At 47.8% G+C, this 9,452-nt stretch overlaps 1 pseudogene; it reads left to right on the top strand.

Annotated features, from left to right (window-relative positions):
- The first annotated feature begins 2,680 nt into the window (after positions 1–2,680).
- The window catches only part of LOC140694673 (trafficking protein particle complex subunit 9-like), a 109,420-nt pseudogene continuing 102,648 nt past the window's right edge, over positions 2,681–9,452 (top strand).

Below are 9,452 nucleotides of genomic sequence, written 5' to 3'. Positions count from 1 at the left end.
GAAAAATTGATGTGATTTTGATTGCAGGTGACACAGAAAAGACTCTTCAGAGATTTATTGCAGGGAGAGGGCAGGAAAGAGGCAGTATGTGACACTTTCTAGTGTGAGCAACGGAGCAGGGACTTGGATTTAAATACGGTGTCTGACGTGGCCTCTCTCTAATCTTGTAGAATGTGATAAACTTCTCTACCTCAGTTTCTTGATGTGTCAAGTTGGGGTGATAATATTTTAAGGCTTCTGTGAAACATTATACAAATAAGACATTTGTGTCTCGGTAGAAACAAGATCTGCTAGGGATTCAGGGATTTGTTTAAAAAAAAATTCTTGTCCATAGCACTCTGTCTGTGTGTATTTAGACGTTCCTGGAGGGTGAGGGTGAGTCTAAAGTCCATTGTGGGACAGGTGGCCCATATTTCTCCGTGTCCCAGTTTACCCCCTACTCCCCAGTCCTCTTCCTCAGTCCAGGATGAAGTTCCCTAGTAGATTTACACAGAGGTCTTGTGGAAATGGCTTTTCATTTTATTGTTTCACCAAGAAGGGCTGCCATCATGATCTCTGTGGTCAGGTTTTGAAGGGCTGCCATCATGATATCTGGTAAGAATTCTATGCAATTTGGAGTTCCAATTTAATGAAAAGAAAAAAATTACAAATAGAAAATTAGAACAAGGGTGGTGACAGGGGCTCTTTTAAGTGGACACCATTAGCTTTGTTAGCTTCAGGTGCTGTGGCCTGTTGCCACGAGGACCCATCCTCTTGCTCTGAAGTTGGAGGGACTAGTGGGCTCAGTGGGAATGTTAACTGAGTGTATCTCATGGGCTGGGCATTGTCCTATTTGTACTGTGTGTTCCTTATTTGAGACAGTGAGCTCACCTAACCTCGATAACCTCTTTAAAATATTAGACTTTTAATTTTGAGATGTAATGTAGATTCCCATGTGGTAGTAAGAGATTATATGGAGAGGGCCTATGGGCCCTTTGCCCAGTTTTCTTAATGGTTCCATCTTGCAGTGTTGGGGTACAATTCATTACTGACTCACTAACAATTTGAGGTTTGTGTTATTGCCCTTATTTCTATTCACGATTAAACTGGGGCTTCGTGAAGCACGCAGGCCTGTCCAGGTCACCCACATTGTTAATGCAGAGTCGGGTGAAAGTGGACTTGGGATTTCCAGGCAGTACCATTATGATGGTTTGTGGCAGGGAGCAGCATTCACTTTGCTTGTTTATTCATTCATTCAACAAACATTTATTGAGTAAACTCTGTGGGTCAGATGCTTTCATAGAGTTATCTGATTCTTCAGCAGTACTGAGAATCAGGTAATGTTTATATTTTTTAATCTGAGAAAATTAGCTCTGAGAGGTTATAAACCCCCCAAAGGAAGTATAACTCATAAAGGAAGGATAGAACATGTGTACAGTCACCTCCTTTTATGCAGGTGGTACCCTATGCATTTTACATTTTCAAACATCCGTAATCCAGATATATTCTTGTAAGGCAAGGCTTTTTTTAATTGAAGTATAGTCAAGTTTACAATGTTGTGTCAATTGCAAGGTGTTTTTTGACTTTTGAATTAAAAAATACTTTTTCAGCTGGGTAATTAGGTGTATTTACTTGTTTCATTTTTAAAATGAGGTACTGGGGTTTGAACCCAGGACCTCGTACATGCTAAGCATATGCTCTACCAATGAACAATACCCTTTACCCCAAGGCAAGTTTTCTTATCCATTATTATGAAGCTTAGGAGTTCAAATAAATTGAATAGGAATCCAGATCTTTTGATCCTACTGTGGTCCTTTTCTTTATATTCTGCTGAAGGGGGTTGGGGAAGCATTTCCTTTGTTCATTTCTTTATTCAGCATTTTTGAGCAGTGACTTTGCATCAGGGCCTTGCTAGGTGCTTGGAAATAGAAAATAAGAAATGACCTTTCTCTGCAGAGGCAGGAAGCCTAGACCAAAAGCTGGGTAATGTGATCGAGCTACAGTAGCCATATGCAGACTCTGAGGACAAACTGTACCCTTGGATTTGCTTTGGCTTCCCTTGTCTTCTGGCTGGTACACACCAGGTCAAAGCAACCCAGATGGGCCCATAGCACACAGCAGAGAATGTACCTCGATCTCCTCCCCCTCTCGGCAGGGCCTGCAACATGAGCATCCCTGACTACGTGCAGTGTGCTGAGGACCACCAGACTCGTCCCGTTGTGGTCCAATCCATAGAGATCATCTCAGAGGAGAATTTCTTTTGCATCTATCAGCTACTCACCTCGGTTAGCCATATCAGCCCTTGTGGCTCCCAGTGGACACTCTGTATCCACTACAGGCACCGCTATGTGCCCGAGAATCGGTGGAGCGTCTTCCAGAAACACCCCAAGGTCGTGGGCCTTGTCACCATTACCGAATGTCTCTCTGCCAAGGCCTTCGAGAAGCTCCACATGCAGAGGAGCTGTATGGCACATCGCTTAATGACTCTCAGCTTTTTGTCTTTGTGCAGCATGGGGAGGTAGCCGAGCAGACGCGCACCGACGTTGCCTTCAATCTAAGAGTACTGCAGGGTGGTGGAGAAGAGGATCGAGGACTTCACTGAGTCACTCTTCATCTTGCTCAAGTCCAAGTGGCTGGATGGTGGCCCCAAGAATTCTGGGGACAAGATCCCCCTCCCCTACATCCCGTTTGAGAAGGAGGACTTCATGGGACTGGACACAGACAGCAGGTAAGTTTACCTGGAAGCCAGTCCACCTTGGCTGTGTGCTGGATTGCTTCCCTACATCCAGAAAGGGATCAGCAAGGAAGAAGTCAATCTTGTAGCCAAGGGGGGAGGGAGGTACAGCCCGCCGGTTTCCAGACATTTCAAAGTGAATCCGCCTTTATTTCAGAGAGATCCTTTTAGGGTTAGTGTGGACACTTACTCCCGCTTTACAGCCAGGAGTTTACAGGAACATGGTGGGACCCCTGGAGTTGCTGTCCAATAAAGTAGCCAAAGCCACTGATGCTAGGAGCACTGGGGAGGAGGCTGGACTCAGCTGAGATGTGCTGTAGGTCAAATGCACATCAGACGCTGAGGCTTGTCTAGTAAAAGTACATAAACTATCTCTTTACTTCCTATATTGATTACATGTCAAAATAATAGTATTTTACATACAGTAGATTAAGTAAGATCTGTTCTTAAAATCACATTCTAGTATTTGTTTTTTGTTTGTTGGTTTGTTTCTTTGTTTCAAATTTTAAACGTGGCAACTGGGAAACTTTCTTTACATGGCTCTCATTTCATTTCTGTTGGGCAGCCTGTCCTGGTACATGCTCATCCCTTTGCTTATAGATGAGATGCTGAGCCCCGAGAGGCAGAACGAGGCGCTGGTTGAGCTGCGGCTGGAGCCGCTGTCACCTGCCTCCCAGGCCCAGCACCTTTTCAGCTCAGGCCATCTCTTCCTGCCCGACAGCCACCATGCCAAGTTAGGACATCAGAAACACCGCCAGGGACTTCCTAATGAACTCCTTATGCAGGGAAAGGGGTATCACGGTGTATGGGACAGAGCAGGGAAATGTTCATTCCCACTTTGTCCCTGTGATTAAGTCAATGGCCCCACTTTGCCTCGGAAGTACAGATGAGCTCTTCTGGGCTGCCTACCCCCCACCTTCTGCTCTGTTTCCCCATATATCTATCGTGTTGTCCCTCGGGCTGAAGAGGGTGAGATGCCTTTGCCGAGACGTGGTCCCCCTTTGCTGGGGTGAGTGAGGGAAGCTGTGTCCCCCCGGCCTACGGCCTCGGTCCTTGAGTCTGGAGAGGGCTCATGGTGGTCCCACAGGTGGCGGTCAGAAGACCTGGCATGTGCTACCGGGCCCGCTTTGGAGGTGGTGCTCTGTGATTCTTGAACTTACCTAAGATCAGATCCTACTTTCTGGTTGTTGGTAAGTTGGAGGAGAAGATGCTAGAGAATTGATAAAAAGAATGTCTAGACCAGCCCTGTGAGTGAGAAGCACAGGGGACACTAGTCCCACCTGCGAGAGCCCACCTAGCAGGCTCTGGATGAATTTTCTGTTCCTCCCCGGAAATACCTCTATGGCTTAAGGAAGAGGAGAGGCATGTCGTGGCCATGATCTGTACTTGTCCTCACAGGGCCCTGTGATCTATATGCTCGCACTCCCCATCTGCTTCTTGGAGATGAGTTGACATGTTTAGGAGCCTGGGCACTGCTGAGGGCATAGCTCCCAGCACCGTGCTACACAGAGTCTGGCTCTGTTCACCTCACCTGTCAACTCCTGCTGAGGCCCCAGACGTTAGTCAAGGTAGGTGCATCAGCAAAACCTAAGCAGGGACCACCTTCTCCCCCTGGGCAGAGTGGTGAGTGAGCAGTGGAAGCCTGGAGCCCTGCCCCAGGCCCCACGCCAGTGCCACTTCTTTTGTCATAGGAGGCACTGGTGATATTTTTGCTCAACAAATGCTTGTCTCTGAGTCTGCAGACCCACCAGAGAATGCCAGCTTGTTTTTGCCTTTGAACTCTGCCCTTGGGACTTGGCGGAGTAGCCGGATGTGTACTTAGCCCACAGTGGTTCAGCGCATTAAACCTGCCTCCTTGTGGGTCTGTCTATTGTGGTACCATAAGGGCTCAGCCAGCATCTGAACGTCATTGAGATAACGCGGCCAGTGAGCTAGGGTCAAGCACATTCTCCTCCAGTCACTTTTACTCCATTGTTTATTTTACTATTCCACAGTCATTAATTTTTTAAACAATGCTTTGGTGCAGGAGCAGAGCCTCATTCTCTCCTGCTACTCTTGGTGGAAGTGAGTAAAACGGTCCAGACTGAAATGCGACAACAATTTGTAGCTCAAAAGCTGCCTAGACGCTTGTAGGTCGAATTTTGGTTAGGGGAGCTGAACACGTTGTGGTCCCCCGGCAGCGCCGCTCCCCTCAGGCCCCTGCTTTCCCTTGAGCAGGAGGTGAGGTTGGGCCTCACCATCCCCGTGTCCCTGGCCTCACACACTCACATAAATTCTTGTACATGCAGTCAAAATCATTTTTGTTCTTGTGTGATTCTAATTTTCTCTTGTTCCTCTTTTCCTTTTCTTTACTCCTTTTTCACTTGTACTGCCCAGTGAGCATGTTGTTGCTTCTGAAAATGTGGGCTGTGCACACCCTGCATTGGAAATAGCCAGATTGCCCTCCGTACAGTCTCCATCACTTTAAAAAGCAATAACTTAACAGCTGTTTTGATCCATCTATTATCTTAGTCATTTTTTATTTTCTAAGTTTTTGGAATATTTGCTTTGTTAGCTCATCACCCACTGGTGTTTGATACCTGTTGAAATCCTTGCTTTTGAGGAACATGTTTGGTCCTCCTTTTATTTGGTGACAAATGCGCCCTTATTAAATTTGTTTGATTGTTTTGAAGAAGTAAGATGCGAATTGATTTTGTCGGGTGCTCAGGGATTCTTTTCATGGAGTATTTAAACTTGTAAGGTCAAACTCTGCAGCATTTTGCTCGATTCCTGCTTTTACACAAACGTGCTCGGCACGCGGTTCCTGGCTGTCGCTGTGTGACGTGCATGACGGCGCTTCCTGGCCGTCATGATGAAGTGGCCGCCACGGAGGTGACAGCTGCAGGGGACGCTGTTGGAGGAAGCGGTCACCGTTTGGTTCTTTAATTTTTTTTTTTTGCATTCAACTTCCCCGTGCCATTTACTTTACTTTGCCTTCATAAAGGGGCAGAATTGGGTCTAAAATCCATGACACTATTTGTTCCCTTTACGAGGCTGGTTTTTCTGGGTATCAGGACAACATGACCTTCTCCTAAGTAGCTGGCTCACCTGGATCTGTTGGACACAGGGACAGCTAAAAGGGCCGTAGCTTCCTCTCTACTCCAGCCAGTGGGCATTCAGAGCTGGGTCTGTGGTTTGCCTCAGCAGCCGTGCAGACCTCCCTGCCCCGGCCTTTACTTTTAACCCATGTTGGCAGTAAAGAGTTGAATCCGTTTCTGTTGCAGCTGACATCCACCACTGACAGCCGTGTCGTTAGTTTGTGGTAGTCAGTCTCCAACACCCCAGACAACCGTGAAGGAAGATGATTTGGCCGACCTAGGACCCTGGATTCTCACCCTCACCATGGTTCATCTCACCCGGTGGAAGGGTTTGGCCACCACCATCATGCTGAACATGAGGCCTTGTTTCTCCTTTCATGCTCTGGTCCAAATGTGGACACTTCATTTTTCACTGAATTTGTCTCTCTTGAGACAGGCCAGAATATCTGAATGAGTCCATCACATTCTGGGTGGGGAACAGAACAGAAGTAAGTGTCGCAAGTAGATGGAGTCTAGGCTGTCCGGGTTGGCAAATGCAGGCTGGGATCTGTGATGGCTGGGCTGTACACTGGACACAGGCCTTTCCCGTGGCTCCTGAGAGCCCATGAGTTGAAGTGATAACAGCTTTGCGTGGATTCCCCCATCCTCATCTGCTCATTGGCAAGTGTGTCTGCTAATTAGGAGCTCCCCCAGACCTCGGGCCCTTCAAAGCTCAGACCATGGGAGAACCTTGAGTCCCTTCTCCTGGACATCCTGTGTGAGAATCCACTGCCTTCTGAGGTGAACAGCAGCAGGAGATGCCTCCCCCTCCAGGGAGCACCCTACGGAGGACTGTTAGTGCACCATGCTGTGAGCTTGTGTGTTTCCGGCCATGGTCCCTACAGAACTACAGTTGAGATGGGCTTATTGATGGAAATAACAGGACTGATTCCAGGGCAGGGCCTGGGGGAGGGAACAGTGGAAATTGAATGTGACCTCAGACACCTCGGTGGGTGCTGGGGCTGTTACTAAAATGGGGAGTCTGGGAGATACCTGCCAGGAATGGAATTCTAGAGTAAATGGTGGACATGAGGCATTTTTAAGATGCCATTTGTCATCCAAATTAGGACTTCAAAGAGGCACTCGGGTCGATGAGCCTGGGGCTCAGGTGAAGGAGCCGGACTAGAGATACACGTTGGGAGTCGTCATTCTTAGCTGGTGTTCACAGCCTTGCATGTGAATTAGATCATCTCGAGAGCTGCAGACTGAGGCTGAGGGGGGGCAGGGCTGTGTCTTGGTTGGAGGAAAGCCCAGACCATACAGCTTTGGTGTGTCAGTCAGTGGCGTTTGCCATTTTCAAAGCAATGCCAGTTATCCTTAAGGGGCCAGGGGCTGGGCAGGGCCAGCCAGGAAGAAATCTGAAGGGAGGGTCGTGGCCACGTGTGCGTCTTGGGAAGGTGCAGAGTCTGCAGGGTACGGGAGGGTAGACTCCTCAGATGCTAGAGTTGCAGTGAGGAATGGGGAGAAGTTAGTCACAATCACCTGTGAGGGAGGGAGGGAGGTCTAGGGAGCCCCACCTTACCGGACTCGCTTTCCCATGAACAGAAGGCAGTCAGACAGAGGATCTGAGGTGAGAAGGGATGGGCACTGGGAGGGGAGCCATCCTGGAGAATGGTGCTTGCAAAATTCTGGAATAGTCTCCCTGAAAAATAGAGTTAAAAATACCCAGACTCTTAAGAACATTGTTAGTGACTTGGGAGGAGGCAGTTGTTTTTCTGGCCTCCTAAGGGTAAGGCATGTATCCAGGGATACACAGAAGATACGGGCAGTCTGTTCCGGGGGCTTGATCGTTACCGGGGGAACAGTGCAAGTTTAAAGGGGGAAAAGGGCAGCGGAGGGAAACTAGCCAGGCCCCGTGTCAGGTACCAGTCGGCCGCCCTACTTGCGTGTTGCATTCACATCCATGCCTCCCAGGTGGGCGCTGACAGCCCCCTTTTGGGGATTGGGAAGCCTTCTCAGAGGGGTTAAAGAATTGGTCCATTTAGTGACTAGTAAATGCTGTAGCAGGATTCAAGCAGGGCCTTGTCAGAATTCAAGGGCATGTTCTCTCTACTGTTTCCAGTACTTCCCTGTTATACCTGGAATGGTGAAGTGGGTCAGTTTTGGAGCCTTTCAGAAAAAGTATGATTTAAGCGCCTCTGGACTGTTTCACAAAGCTCAGCATTCTTTGATGGTTCTGAAGCACGCAGTGATTTTCGCCCCAGAGAGGTAACGTCTAACTCCTTTGATGATGACGTGGTTGCAAATGGTGTACAGGTGCAAAACCAGACTTTGCAGCTTCTGAAGGGAAACTCTCCAGTTCTCCCTTGGTCGGCTTTCTTCCTCGGGATGTATCTGTGCTGCAGCATAGGCCTGAGCTTTCCATATGGAGTGAGAGTTTAATATCCGATGTTAGCATAAAACGGTCAGATGAAGAAAATCGACGTTGACAATTTATTTTTGGGATTCATTAGTCAAAATATACTATCAGTTAATGGCCCATATAGCAAATGAAATTGAGTACAGGACATTGCATTTCTTACTTTCTATTTAGAGTTCTCTTACAGAATAATGTTGCCTGCTTTGGAACATCAGCTCCACCACTCACGGCACCTATCAGTGTGTTGGTGTGATTGCATTTACAGAGTGAATGTAATCTGGGCTTCCTCAGCCCCAAACACTTCAGTGCAGAATCACGGGCTGTAGACGTCTGTTAGTCACGCAAATACTTCTAAAATTATATGATTCCAGAAAAGAAAGAAGAGAGAGAGAGAGATTGCCTTTATCAAATTTCCTTTCAGTTCTAAATGAAAACTGTTGTTGAGCAGCTCTGGTTTCCTTTGGATAAGAATATATACATTTCTTTGCATGTAACCTGGGTTTTGGGCTAGAACACCAAGTTCTTGCTGTCCACAAGCCACAAAAATAGTAGCCAAATTGCACACGTGTGAAATAGTTTATACCTTTTTCTGAGAAAGTATCCTTGAATTTGGGACTTGGGCTGTGATTTCTGCTTTTTGCTTCCCCCACCTGTCTTGTAATCTCTCACTCCTTCCCACGTGGTTCCCAAGTGTTCGTGGTCTCAAAGGAGCGGGCAAACACCCAGTTGGTCACCATGTACTGCTGCTATAGATAGAGCCCAGACAAGACCTAAAGGACATTATCAGAGAGGACTTCCTGGAAGAAATGGGCTGTATTTTCAGTTGTGAGGACAGAGTAAGAGTCAGCCAGGAGAAGGAGTCAAGAATGTGTCTCAGATCGCAGGGGCAGCCCGGGCAGAGGCCTGGAGGCTTTTGGTGTGGGGACCCGGGGAGAGTGCCCTGTGCGGTCCAGGGTGGAGGGAGCCCCTGCTGGGGAGGACACTGGAGAGAGTCCGGGGTGTAGGGCTTTGGAAGAAGTTGAGTTTTACTAGAACTGACACAGTAGGCAGTGAAGGGTGTCAACAGAAGTGACCCTCAGGGAAGGTACTTCTGGTTTTGCTTCTGATATACTACAGACAAAAGGGTCGGGACGGGCGAGAGCAGGTATGTCTGTCCCTTTGAGATCCAACCCGTCATTCATTTATTCATAACACGTGCACTTCAGTGAGTCTAGGGGAGAGAGAGTGTAGCCACATAAATAAGCAAAATGTATTTGCTTCTTGA

The sequence above is a fragment of the Vicugna pacos genome, unplaced genomic scaffold (assembly GCF_048564905.1).
Source record: "Vicugna pacos unplaced genomic scaffold, VicPac4 scaffold_77, whole genome shotgun sequence".
NCBI lineage: Eukaryota > Metazoa > Chordata > Mammalia > Artiodactyla > Camelidae > Vicugna > Vicugna pacos.
Note: the sequence above shows the minus strand (reverse complement) of the source record. Positions and strands in the feature narration are given on the sequence as shown.